A 15,294-nucleotide genomic window follows, 5' to 3' on the forward strand; every position below is an offset into this window, starting at 1 on the left:
TCAACGGCGGGGCTCAGGCCGAGAATTTCCCGAATCCATCCAGGGTGGAGCGAGTGTGCTTCGTCCCCTACCTGCTAAGAGGCGTCGGATTTCCAATCCATCCGTTCCTCCGAGGGCTTCTAGAGTATTATGGTCTTCAACTGCACAACTTCACTCATGCCTCCATCCTGCACATCGCGGGTTACGTCGCTCTTTGCGAGCTATTTCTGGGGTGCGAGGCCCATTTTGAATTATGGAGGAAGCTATTCTGCCTCGTCCCTCACAACCAAGATGGATCAATATTCGAAGTGGGCGGAGCCGAGATATGGCGTATCGCCGAGACCGGATACCTGTCCGGCACACTGAAGAAGGCATCCGAAGAGTGGCCCTCCGAATGGATCTACATCGAGGACGTCGCCCTTCCTGACCCAGTTCGAATGGGTCTTCCCGAATTTACAAGTGTTCCGTTGAAGAAACGCCACAGCTGGCGTCCTCGGAGCTTCGAGGAGGAAGATAGTGCGGAAGTCCGTCAACTGATGAGCAAGATAAAGACGCTTGCCCAGTCCGGATTATCAATAGTCGAGGTAATGGCGACTTCCATAGTGCGAGGGGTGCAGCCCCTCCAATACAGAGGGCTTCCCATGTGGCACTATAATGGAGAAGATGACGCCTCTCGCTGCGGTCGGAAGGGTCCGGACACCCCCGTCGCTTTGGCAAAAATATTAGCGGGGCTGTTCAAAGGGGAGGAAGAGGAATTTATTCGCATTAAGCGCAGAGATGGATTCTCCATGTACAATCCTCCTAGCTGGGTGAGTTCCAACCCCACTGCTCCACTCGTTCTACTCCCTGAGTTACTTTTAATGAACATTAATCTGTCCATTTGTAACGGGAATGGCGAAAGATCACCGAGGGGCTATACAGCCCCGCCCCACAGCCAGAGGACCACAACCGAGACCTTGACCCCGGATTCGAAGAGGATCCAGACATATTTGTGGTGCTTGAGGATGGGGTGTTCTACCAGGCGAGCTATGACGGCACGGAAGTGGCCATCACCACCGACTATCCCGGTCTTCTCCCTGCCTTGCACGTAAGTAATCAGGAGACATCTCCTCCAAAAGAGCTTCCTCATTCTGCCTCACCCACCGCACTGTCTCGTGCTCTAAAGGGGAGGCGTTCGGCACGCCATGTCGCACCAGAGGCCACTCGAAAGAGAGCGGCACCCACGCCGGGCAAGCCTTCGAAGAGGAAGGCAAACGAAGGCCCGGCCGAGCCTTCATCGAAGAGGACGGCTTCGTAAATATGCCCCTTGGCAGTCACATCCAACTGTGACATTTTCCGCTTGTGCCTTCTCAGGAAAAGCGTTCGCCAGACTATGTCCGGGGATACTGCCGGTCATACTCCCAACAGCCAGGTTCCAGACCCTGCCAAAAAGACAAGGGCGGATACGGGAGTGACGCCAGATTGTTCTTTGGCCGAGGATTCGGATGATGTATCCGTCACCAACTCGGAAGTGGAAAGCGCCATGGGTCATCGGTGTCGGAGGGCCGTTCTTCGCGACCCCGGTTTTACAAAAGAGGCATTCGATGCCTTTAGCTTGGCGGATGCATACATCCGTGCTGCTCGAGACGGGCTTACCAGAGCCGCAGACCAGCATTTGAAAGATATGCGGGTAAGTTTATATTATACCAATCTGATAACTATATACCAGTAGCCCCCGAGACTTGAAGCAGTTGATACAACTGATTTAAGGATCATCGTATAACCAGGTGCTTACAGAGAATAACAAACTGTTGTCTCAAGAACTAGAAAGGTATCGGACCCCGCTAACTACTGCTATTGCCGAACTGGAGAAATCCAAGAAGGCGTCCCCTGGTAATGTTCCCCTCCATCGAGAAAACATAATTTTATACCAGCAATGCTAACGCTGTTGCTCATCTCATGACAGGGTCATCAGATCAACTGAAGGAGCAACAGAAAGCCGCTCAAGCGGGAAAACAAGAAGCCAAGAGACTACTGGCCGCGGGCGAACGTGTGCTGACACGTGTCAGGGAGAAGAAAAACAAGCTCCAGGATTCCAACACCCAGCTGGGTGAAGAACTGAAAGATGTGCGGGCCCAGCTGGCTGACTCCGTGAAGGAAAATAAGAGGCTTCGAGGCGGCATATTTAGTATGTGGTCAAACTTACCTCCGTGTAATTCGAAGATGAAAGGGACTGACAGAGTTATTTCTGTAGGTATGCTGACTGGCCGTCCCGAAGAGGAGGTGTCCAGATTCTCGGGCGATCTGCTAGAAGAGCTGTCGCAAATGCACAAGCAAGCTCGGCAGGCGATGCGAAGTGTTGCCAAGGCTTTATGGCCATCCGCCTCCCCTCCAGGAAGAATGGAGGAGCTTATACAGCTATTCAGGGGAGCGCGGCGGCGTTTACGGTTATGGAAGATATCGGCATGCCGGGAAGGTGCACGAGAAGCCTGGGCATGGTGAAAACACGGTATACCAAGCTTGATCCGAATCATATGGCTCGGGTCGGACCTCTAGGGTCAGATGGAAAAGAAATTCCCGTTAATTTGGTATATGACCAAGTCGAAGTAGCCGCCAAATATTCCCAACAGGATTGTAAGTTAGACAGCCTGTTAGACGGTATATAGGAGGAAATTTTTGAGTCCAAGTGACTATGTACTTTCCTTGACATATTTGTCCCTAGCCAGATTGTAAAACGATTGTCATGGCAGACCTTTTCGCTTCGACCTATGAACCTGAAGGTGCGGAGTGTTTCCGAATACCTGAGCGGCAAAAATAGACCGGGGTATGCGTGGAAACTAGGCGTAGGGGTCATAGTTGCTTGAACAGACAAATTGTATCCAGCTAGCTATGTTATATTACATTGTGATCGTAAGAAACATCTTCCAGAGAGAATAATTCCATTAAGGATTCCTTTCCCTGGGTGTACATGCGTTAATGTGCATGTCCGAACTGTGATTGCAGAAATCACAGTGTTCGTAACATCTGGGGGTTCACAATGGGGTGAATGCAAAAACATCTTTAGTCCGCCGACCGAATATTCCCTTAACAACGCTAGCTTTCGGCTTCACCTAGTCTGAGGTGCACATCCGGATGACCCGACAGTAACAATCGCAGAGGTGCTCACTTTATGCCTTAGCCGAACTAACGGGAACGTAGGGCATAAGCACAGGAGCCAGGCAACCCATCTTGGCCAAAACTTGAGTCATATCGATGCATATAATGGCGAAGAAAAGGTACATATAAGGAAAACACACATATGTGATGAGCTTGATGCTCGGAAAATAGCAATAATAAGCTTTTGTCCAAGAAGCCCCCAGGTATAATGGACATACATATTTGAGGATGTGTATGTCACGGGTGCACGGTGTAGCCGCGCGACAGCTTTAAGGCTAGAAAAAAAGGACCGAAAAGAGAGGAAAAAATGATTGAAACAATAGGGAGAAGGAGACGAACAAAGAGTTCGGCGCTAGGCATAGAATCTTCAGAGTCTGACGCATCACGCAGGCGGTACGCTCCTCCAGTGAGAACTTCGTCAATGATGAAGGGACCCTCCCACTTGGGCTTGAGTTTGTCCTTTTCTTCTCCGGCAAGCGTAGAACAAGTTCGCCAACATTATAAGTCTTGGCCCGTACTTCTCTGCTTTGATATTTGCGGGCATGTTGTTGATAAAATGCGGAACGAGCTTTTGCAACGTCGCGCTCCTCCTCCAGGGCATCTAGGCTGTCCTACCGATCAAGCTCGGCCTCTCTCTCTTCGTACATGCACACTCGAGGTGAGTCATGAATAATGTCGCAGGGTAACACTGCCTCCGCGCCGTACACCATGAAGAAAGGTGTATATCCAGTGGTGCGGTTGGGTGTGGTCCGCAGCCCCCAGAGTATGAAGTCGAGCTCCTCAACCCAGTGCTTCTCTGATTCTTTCAAACACCGCACTAGTCTGGGTTTGATGCCGCTCATAATAAGACCATTGGCCCGTTCGACTTGACCGTTTGTTTGCGGGTGATAGACGGAGGCGTAATCGAGCTTAATGCCCAGATTAGCACACCAGGTTTTTGTTGGGAATCGTAGCATAATTTAAAATTTTTCCTACGCTCACCAAGATGCATCTATGGAGTCTACTAGCAACGAGGGGAAAGGAGTGCATCTACATACCCTTGTAGATCGCGAGCGGAAGCGTTCCAATGAACGTGGATGACGGAGTCGTACTCGCCGTGATCCAAATCACCGATGACCGAGTGCCAAACGGACGGCACCTCCGCGTTCAACACACGTACGGTGCAGCGACGTCTCCTCCTTCTTGATCCAGCAAGGGGGAAGGAGAGGTTGATGGAGATCCAACAGCACGACGGCGTGGTGGTGGATGTAGCGGCTCTCCGGCAGGGCTTCGCCGAGCTTCTGCGAGAGAGAGAGAGAGAGGTGTTGCAGGGGAGGAGGGAGGCGCCAAAGGCTGTAGTGTGCTGCCCTCCCTCCCCCCCTTTATATAGGCCCCCTGGGGGGGCGCCGGCCCTGGGGATCAGATCCAAAGGGGGGGGCGGCGGCCAAGTGGGGGGAAAGGGGTGCCTTGCCCCCCAAGGCAAGGGGGAACTCCCCCCTAGGGTTCCCAACCCTAGGCGCAAGGGGGGGAGGCCCAAGGGGGCGCCCCAGCCCACTAGGGGATGGTTCCCCTCCACTTTCAGCCCACGGGGCCCTCCGGGACAGGTGGCCCCACCCGGTGGACCCCCGGGACCCTTCCGGTGGTCCCGGTACAATACCGATAACCCCCGAAACTTTCCCGGTGGCCGAAACTGGACTTCCTATATATAATTCTTCACCTCCGGACCATTCCGGAACCTCTCGTGACGTCCGGGATATCATCCGGGACTCCGAACAACTTTCGGGTTTCCGCATACATATATCTCTACAACCCTAGCGTCACCGAACCTTAAGTGTGTAGACCCTACGGGTTCGGGAGACATGCAGACATGACCGAGACGCCTCTCCGGTCAATAACCAACAGCGGGATCTGGATACCCATGTTGGCTCCCACATGTTCCACGATGATCTCATCGGATGAACCACGGTGTCGAGGATTCAATCAATCCCGTATACAATTCCCTTTGTCAATCGGTATGTTACTTGCCCGAGATTCGATCGTCGGTATCCCAATACCTTGTTCAATCTCGTTACCGGCAAGTCTCTTTACTCGTACCGCAATGCATGATCCCGTGACTAACGCCTTAGTCACATTGAGCTCATTATGATGATGCATTACCGAGTGGGCCCAGAGACACCTCTCCGTCACACGGAGTGACAAATCCCAGTCTCGATCCGTGCCAACCCAACAGACACTTTCGGAGATACCCGTAGTGCACCTTTATAGTCACCCAGTTACGTTGTGACGTTTAGCACACCCAAAGCACTCCTACGGTATCCGGGAGTTGCACGATCTCATGGTCTAAGGAAAAGATACTTGAAATTGGAAAAGCTCTAGCAAACGAAACTACACGATCTTTTATGCTATGCTTAAGTTGGGTCTTGTCCATCACATCATTCTCCTAATGATGTGATCCCGTTATCAATGACATCCAATGTCCATAGCCAGGAAACCATGACTATCTGTTGATCAACGAGCTAGTCAACTAGAGGCTTACTAGGGACACGTTGTGGTCTATGTATTCACACATGTATTACGATTTCCGGACAATACAATTATAGCATGAATAATAGACAATTACCATGAACAAAGAAATATAATAATAACCATTTATTATTGCCTCTAGGGCATATTTCCAACAGTCTCCCACTTGCACTAGAGTCAATAATCTAGTTACATTGTGATGAATCGAACACCCATTGCGTCCTGGTGTTGATCATGTTTTGCCCTAGGGAGAGGTTTAGTCAACGGATCTGCTACATTCAGGTCCGTGTGTACTTTACAAATATCTATGTCTCCATTTTGAACACTTTCACGAATGGAGTTGAAGCGACGCTTGATATGCCTGGTCTTCCTGTGAAACCTGGGCTCCTTCGCAAGGGCAATAGCTCCAGTGTTGTCACAGAAGAGAGTCATCGGACCCGACGCATTGGGAATCACCCCTAGGTCGGTAATGAACTCCTTCATCCAGACTGCTTCCTGTGCTGCCTCCGAGGCTGCCATGTACTCCGCTTCACATGTAGATCCCGCCACGACGCTTTGCTTGCAACTGCACCAGCTTACTGCTCCTCCATTCAAAATATACACGTATCCGGTTTGTGACTTCGAGTCATCCAGATCTGTGTCGAAGCTAGCGTCGACGTAACCCTTTACGACGAGCTCTTCGTCACCTCCATAAACGAGAAACATATCCTTAGTCCTCTTCAGGTACTTCAGGATATTCTTGACCGCTGTCCAGTGTTCCATGCCGGGATTACTTTGGTACCTTCCTACCAAACTTACGGCAAGGTTTACATCAGGTCTGGTACACAGCATGGCATACATAATAGACCCTATGGCCGAGGCATAGGGGATGACACTCATCTTTTCTCTATCTTCTGCCGTGGTCGGGCATTGAGCCGTGCTCAATTGCACACCTTGCAATACAGGCAAGAACCCCTTCTTGGACTGATCCATATTGAACTTCTTCAATATCTTGTCAAGGTATGTACTCTGTGAAAGACCAATGAGGCGTCTTGATCTATCTCTATAGATCTTGATGCCTAATATATAAGCAGCTTCTCCAAGGTCCTTCATTGAAAAACACTTATTCAAATAGGCCTTTATACTTTCCAAGAATTCTATATCATTTCCCATCAATAATATGTCATCCACATATAATATGAGAAATGCTACAGAGCTCCCACTCACTTTCTTGTAAACACAGGCTTCTCCATAAGTCTGTGTAAACCCAAACGCTTTGATCATCTCATCAAAGCGAATGTTCCAACTCCGAGATGCTTGCACCAGCCCATAGATTGAGCGCTGGAGCTTGCATACTTTGTTAGCATTCTTAGGATCGACAAAACCTTCCGGCTGCATCATATACAACTCTTCCTTAAGGAAGCCGTTAAGGAATGCCGTTTTGACGTCCATCTGCCATATCTCATAATCATAGTATGCGGCAATTGCTAACATGATTCGGACGGACTTCAGCTTCGCTACGGGTGAGAAAGTCTCATCGTAGTCAACCCCTTGAACTTGTCGATAACCCTTAGCGACAAGTCGAGCCTTTGTAGATGGTCACATTACCATCCGCGTCCGTCTTCTTCTTAAAGATCCATTTGTTTTCTATGGCTCGCCGCTCATCGGGCAAGTCAGTCAAAGTCCATACTTTGTTTTCATACATGGATTCTATCTCGGATTTCATGGCTTCTAGCCATTTGTCGGAATCCGGGCCCGCCATCGCTTCTTCATAGTTCGAAGGTTCACCGTTGTCTAACAACATGATTTCCAGGACAGGGTTGCCGTACCACTCTGGTGCGGAACGTGTCCTTGTGGACCTACGAAGTTCAGTAACTTGATCTGAAGCTTCATGATCATCATCATTAACTTCCTCCCCAGTCGGTGTAGGCACCACAGGAACATTTCCCGCGCTGCGCTACTTTCCGGTTCGGAAGGGGTGACTATCACCTCATCAAGTTCCACTTTCCTCCCACTCAATTCTTTCGAGAGAAACTCCTTCTCCAGAAAGGACCCGTTCTTGGCAACGAAGATCTTGCCTTCGGATCTGAGGTAGAAGGTATACCCAATAGTTTCCTTAGGGTATCCTATGAAGACGCATTTTTCCGATTTGGGTTCGAGCTTTTCAGGTTGAAGTTTCTTGACATAAGCATCGCATCCCCAAACTTTTAGAAACGACAGCTTAGGTTTCTTCCCAAACCATAATTCATACGGTGTCGTCTCAACGGATTTAGACGGTGCCCTATTTAAAGTGAATGCGGCAGTCTCTAAAGCATAACCCCAAAATGAGAGCGGTAAATCGGTAAGAGACATCATAGATCGCACCATATCCAATAGAGTGCGATTACGACGTTCGGACACACCATTTCTCTGAGGTGTTCCAGGCGGCGTGAGTTGTGAAACTATTCCACATTTCCTTAAGTGTGTACCAAATTCGTGACTTAAATATTCTCCACCACGATCTGATCGTAAGAATTTTATTTTCCTGTCACGTTGATTCTCAACTTCACTCTGAAATTCCTTGAACTTTTCAAAGGTTTCAGACTTGTGTTTCATTAGGTAGACATACCCATATCTACTTAAATCATCAGTGAGAGTGAGAACATAACGATATCCTCCGCGAGCCTCAACACTCATTGGACCGCACACATCGGTATGTATGATTTCCAATAAGTTGGTTGCTCGCTCCATTGTTCCGGAGAACGGAGTCTTGGTCATCTTACCCATGAGGCATGGTTCGCACGTGTCAAATGATTCGTAATCAAGAGACTCCAAAAGTCCATCTGCATGGAGCTTCTTCATGCGCTTGACACCAATGTGACCAAGGCGGCAGTGCCACAAGTATGTGGGACTATCGTTATCAACTTTACATCTTTTGGTATTCACACTATGAACATGTGTAACATCACGTTCGAGATTCATCAAAAATAAACCATTGACCAGTGGGGCATGACCATAAAACATATCTCTCAAATAAATAGAACAACCATTATTCTCAGATTTAAATGAGTAGCCATCTCGAATTAAACGAGATCCAGATACAATGTTCATGCTCAAAGCTGGCACTAAATAACAATTATTGAGGTTTAAAACTAATCCCGTAGGGTAGATGCAGAGGTAGCGTGCCGACGGCGATCACATCGACCTTGGAACCATTCCCGACGCGCATCGTCACCTCGTCCTTTGCCAGTCTCCGTTTATTCCGTAGTTCCTGCTTTGAGTTACAAATATGAGCAACCGCACCGGTATCAAATACCCAGGAGCTACTACGAGTACTGGTAAGGTACACATCAATTACTTGTATATCACATATACCTTGGGTGTTGCCAGCCTTCTTCTTGTCCGCTAAGTATTTGGGGCAGTTCCGCTTCCAGTGACCACTTCCCTTGCAATAAAAGCACTCAGTCTCGGGCTTGGGTCCATTCTTTGACTTCTTCCCGGTAACTGGCTTACCGGGCGCGGCAACTCCCTTGCCGTCCTTCTTGAAGTTCTTCTTACCCTTGCCCTTCTTGAACTTAGTGGTTTTATTCACCATCAACACTTGATGTTCTTTCTGATCTCTACCTCAGCTGATTTCAGCATTGAATATACCTCGGGAATGGTCTTTTCCATCCCCTGCATATTGTAGTTCATCACAAAGCTCTTGTAGCTTGGTGGAAGCGACTGGAGGATTCTGTCAATGACCGCGTCATCCGGGAGATTAACTCCCAGCTGAGACAAGCGGTTGTGCAACCCAGACATTCTGAGTATGTGCTCACTAACAGAACTGTTCTCCTCCATTTTACAGCTGAAGAACTTGTCGGAGACATCATATCTCTCGACCCGGGCATGAGCTTGAAAAAACCAGTTTCAGCTCCTCGAACATCTCATATGCTCCATGTTTCTCAAAACGCTTTTGGAGACCCGGTTCTAAGCTGTAAAGCATGCCGCACTGAACGAGGGAGTAATCATCAGCACGCTGCTGCCAAGCGTTCATAACGTCTTGGTTCTCAGGGATTGGTGCTTCACCTAGCGGTGCTTCTAAGACATAATCTTTCTTGGCTGCTATGAGGATGATCCTCAGGTTCCGGACCCAGTCCGTATAGTTGCTGCCATCATCTTTCAGCTTGGTTTTCTCTAGGAACGCGTTGAAATTGAGGACAACGTGGGCCATTTGATCTACAAGACATAGTGTAAAGATTTTAGACTAAGTTCATGATAATTAAGTTCATATAATCAAATTATTTAATGAACTCCCACTCAGATAGACATCCCTCTAGTCATCTAAGTGAAACATGATCCGAGTTCAACTAGGCCGTGTCCGATCATCACGTGAGACGGACTAGTCAAGATCGGTGAACATCTCCATGTTGATCGTATCTTCTATACGACTCATGCTCGACCTTTCGGTCCTCCGTGTTCCGAGGCCATGTCTGTACATGCTAGGCTCGTCAAGTCAACCTAAGTGTATTGCGTGTGTTCGAGGCCATGTCTGTACATGCTAGGCTCGTCAACACCCGTTGTATTCGAACGTTAGAATCTATCACACCCGATCATCACGTGGTGCTTCGAAACAACGAACTTTCGCAACGGTGCACAGTTAGGGTGAACACTTTCTTGAAATTATTATAAGGGATCATCCTACTTGCTACCGTCGTTCTAAGCAAATAAGATGCAAAAACATGATAAACATCACATGCAATCAAATAGTGACATGATATGGCCAATATCATCATGCTCCTTTGATCTCCATCTTCGGGGCACCATGATCATCCTTGTCACCGGCATGACACCATGATCTCCATCGTTGTGTCTTCATGAAGTCGTCACGCCAACGAATACTTCTACTTCTATGGCTAACGCGTTTAGCAATAAAGTAAAGTAATTTACATGGCGTTTATTCAATGACACGCAGGTCATACAAAATAATAAAGACAACTCCTATGGCTCCTGCCGGTTGTCATACTCATCGACATGCAAGTCGTGATTCCTATTACAAGAATATGATCAATCTCATACATCACACATATATCATTCATCACATCTTCTGGCTATATCACATCACATAGCACTTGCTGCAAAAACAAGTTAGACGTCCTCTAATTGTTGTTGCAAGTTTTTACGTGGTTTGTAGGTTTCTTAGCAAGAACGTTTCTTACCTACGTATGACCACAACGTGATTTGCCAATTTCTATTTACCCTTCATAAGGACCCTTTTCATCGAATCCGTTCCGACTAAAGTAGGAGAGACAGACACCCGCTAGCCACCTTATGCAACTAGTGCATGTCAGTCGGTGGAACCAGTCTCACGTAAGCGTACGTGTAAGGTCGGTCCGGGCCGCTTCATCCTACAATGCCGCCGAAACAAGAAACGACTAGTAGCGGCAAGAAGAATTGGCAAACTCAACGCCCACAACTACTTCGTGTTCTACTCGTGCATAGTAACTACGCATAGACCTGGCTCATGATGCCACTGTTGGGAATCGTAGCATAATTTCAAATTTTTCCTACGCTCACCAAGATGCATCTATGGAGTCTACTAGCAACGAGGGGAAAGGAGTGCATCTACATACCCTTGTAGATCGCGAGCGGAAGCGTTTCAATGAACGTGGATGACGGAGTCGTACTCGCCGTGATCCAAATCACCGATGACCGAGTGCCGAACGGACGGCACCTCCGCGTTCAACACACGTACGATGCAGCGACGTCTCCTCCTTCTTGATCCAGCAAGGGGGAAGGAGAGGTTGATGGAGATCCAACAGCACGACGGCGTGGTGGTGGATGTAGCGGCTCTCCGGCAGGGCTTTGCCGAGCTTCCGCGACATGGTGGGGGACGCCCAAGGGGGTGCCCCAGCCGACTAGGGGCTGGTTCCCCTCCACTTTCAGCCCACGGGGCCCTCCGGGACAGGTGGCCCCACCCGGTGGACCCCCGGGACCCTTCCGGTGGTCCCAGTACAATACCGATAACCCCCGAAACTTTCCCGGTGGCCGAAACTGGACTTCCTATATATAATTCTTCACCTCCGGACCATTCCGGAACCTCTCGTGACGTCCGGGATCTCATCCGGGACTCCGAACAACTTTCGGGTTTCCGCATACATATCTCTCTACAACCCTAGCGTCACCGAACCTTAAGTGTGTAGACCCTACGGGTTCGGGAGACATGCAGACATGACCGAGACGCCTCTCCGGTCAATAACCAACAGCGGGATCTGGATACCCATGTTGGCTCCCACATGTTCCACGATGATCTCATCGGATGAACCACGGTGTCGAGGATTCAATCAATCCCGTATACAATTCCCTTTGTCAATCGGTATGTTACTTGCCCGAGATTCGATCGTCGGTATCCCAATACCTTGTTCAATCTCGTTACCGGCAAGTCTCTTTACTCGTACCGCAATGCATGATCCCGTGACTAACGCCTTAGTCACATTGAGCTCATTATGATGATGCATTACCGAGTGGGCCCAGAGACACCTCTCCGTCACACGGAGTGACAAATCCCAGTCTCGATCCGTGCCAACCCAACAGACACTTTCGGAGATACCCGTAGTGCACCTTTATAGTCACCCAGTTACGTTGTGACGTTTAGCACACCCAAAGCACTCCTACGGTATCCGGGAGTTCCACGATCTCATGGTCTAAGGAAAAGATACTTGACATTGGAAAAGCTCTAGCAAACGAAACTACACGATCTTTTATGCTATGCTTAAGTTGGGTCTTGTCCATCACATCATTCTCCTAATGATGTGATCCCGTTATCAATGACATCCAATGTCCATAGTCAGGAAACCATGACTATCTGTTGATCAACGAGCTAGTCAACTAGAGGCTTACTAGGGACACGTTGTGGTCTATGTATTCACACATGTATTACGATTTCCGGACAATACAATTATAGCATGAATAATAGACAATTATCATGAACAAAGAAATATAATAATAACCATTTATTATTGCCTCTAGGGCATATTTCCAACAGTTTTCACCTCAACAGCTGTGAAGTTGGAGCCGTTATCGGTGATGATGCTGTGTGGAACACCATAACGGTGCACCACACTGGATATGAATTCTATCACTGGTCCGGCCTCGACCGTTTTAACTGGTTTGGCCTCTATCCACTTAGTGAATTTGTCCACCATGACCAGCAGATATTTTTTCTTATGGCTTCCTCCTTTAAGGGGTCCAACCATATCAAGCCCCCAGACCGCGAAAGGCCAAGTGATGGGGATTGTTTGTAGAGCAGTGGGTGGCATATGGCTTTGGTTGGCGAAAAGATGGCATCCGACGCAACGTTGGACAAGGTCCTGTGCATCTGCTCGGGCCGTCGGCCAATAAAAACCTGTACGGAAGGCCTTGCTAAAAAGGGCCTGAGCCGCGGCGTGGTGACCGCCGAGACCGGCATGAATTTCAGCCATGAGTTGCCGCCCCTCTTCCTCGGAGATACATCTTTGAAGTACTCCGGTAGCGCTTTCCTTGTAGAGTTCTCCGTTGTGAACCTTGTAGGCCTTCGAACGCCGGACAATGCGGCGAGCCTTATTCTGATCCTCAGGGAGTTCTCGCCTATTAAGGTAGGCCAAGAAGGGTTCGGTCCATGGGGCAATGACTGCCATGATGAGATGGGCCGATGGTGTTATTTTGGTGGCTGAGCCCCCGATGATATCGGTGTGTTCGGAATCTGGGGTTGTAGTCGGATCCAGACTGGTGGTGTTGTCGCTCTCCCCTTGCCACACCATGGACGGCTTAAAAAGCCTTTCCAGAAAGATGTTAGGTGGGACGGGGTCGTGCTTGGCGCTGATGCGAGCAAGGACATCCGCCGCTTGATAACTTTCTCGAGCCACATGATGAAACTCGAGCCCCTCGAACCGAGTCGACATTTTCAGGACGGCGTTACGATAAGCCGCCATCTTCGGATCTTTGGCATCGAAATCTCCATTTATTTGAGATATTGCGAGGTTGGAGTCCCCGCGCACTTCCAGGCGTTGTATGCCCATGGAGATGGCGATCTGAAGGCCATGTAATAAGGCCTCATATTCGGCTGCGTTGTTGGAGTCTGTGTATAATATTTGGAGTACGTACTGAACTACGTCTCCATTGGGGGACGTTAAGACAACGCCCGCCCCTAACCCGCCAACATTTTGGAACCATCGAAGTACATAACCCAGTTGGAATACGTGTCGTACTCTTTAGGGAGTTCGGCCTCTGTCCATTCGGCGATGAAGTCAGCCAGTACTTGGGATTTAATGGCTCGGCGCGGTTTGTAGGTTATGTCTAATGGAAGGAGCTCAATGGCCCACTTAGCAATCCGGCCCGTTGCATCATGGTTGTTTATTATGTTGTTGAGTGGTACCTCGGAAGCCACCGTAATCGAGCACTCCTGAAAGTAGTGTCGCAGCTTCCGGGATGCCATGAAGACTGCTTATGCTATTTTTTGGTAATGAGGGTATCGTGATTTGCACGGTGTGAGGACAGTGGATACGTAGTATACCGGTTTCTGGAGCGGGAATTTGTGTCCGTCCTGCTCTGACGTGTCATGCGGTCGCATCAATAATCTGATTGATGCGAGGGAGGGGGAAGGGATCCTTAGGGAAGGCCTTGTTGAGGTCTTTGAAATCGACGCATAGGCGCCAGGATTTATCCTTCTTTGGTACCATCACCAGGTTTGCTAGCCAGTCTGGGTGTTTTATTTCTCTGATGAATCCGGCCTCGAGTAACTTGGCTAGCTCCTCCCCCATAGCTTGTCGTTTGGGTTTGGAAAAACGCCGTAGTGTTTGTTTGACCGGTTTATATCCCTTTAATATATTGAGGCTGTGTTCGGCCAATCTGCGTGGGATTCCTGGCATATCAGAAGGGTGCCACGCGAATATGTCCCAGTTCTCCCGCAGGAACTCTCGTAGTGCGGCGTCGACCGTTGGGTCGAGTTGTGCTCCGATGGATGCTGTCTTTTTGGGATCCGTCGGGTGGACTTGAAATTTGACTATTTCATCTGCTGGTTTAAAGGAGGTGGATTTGGGTCGTTTGTCCAGGATTATGTCATCCCTATCCACAGTAGAGCGCAGCGCGGTTAGCTCTTCGGCCGCGAGTATTTCAGACAATGCCTCGAGGGCCAGGGATGCGGTTTTATTTTCGGCGCGGAGTGCTATGTCCGGATCACTGACAAGAGTGATGATACCATTTGGCCCGGGCATCTTGAGCTTGATGTACCCGTAATGAGGTATGGCTTGGAAGCGTGTAAATGTATCTCGCCCCAGTAGGGCGTGATATCCGCTGTTGAAAGGAGCCACTTGGAAGGTTATCTCTTCGGACCGATAATTCTCCGGTCTGCCGAATACCACGTCGAGCGTGATTTTTCCCGCGCAACGCGCCTCCCGACTGGGAACGATTCCCCGGAAGATCGTGCTACTTTGCTCGATGCGGCTCCTATCTATTTCCATTTTATTGGGTGTATCCTTGTAGATGAGGTTTAATCCGCTGCCGCCGTCCATGAGCACTTTGGTGAGCCGAAACCCGTCCACAATTGGAATGAGGATCAAGGCAGCTGGTGCCCGGACTATCCGGAACTTTGGTTCGTCACTGGCGTTGAAAGTTATGGCTGTGTCGTTCCAAGGGTTTATTGCTGCGACTTGGCAGACTTGGGCGAGGTTGTGGAAAACCCTTTTACACCGATTGTTTGAAGCA

This window comes from Triticum aestivum, chromosome 3D (assembly GCF_018294505.1).
Source record: "Triticum aestivum cultivar Chinese Spring chromosome 3D, IWGSC CS RefSeq v2.1, whole genome shotgun sequence".
In the NCBI taxonomy this organism is placed as follows: Eukaryota; Viridiplantae; Streptophyta; class Magnoliopsida; order Poales; family Poaceae; genus Triticum; species Triticum aestivum.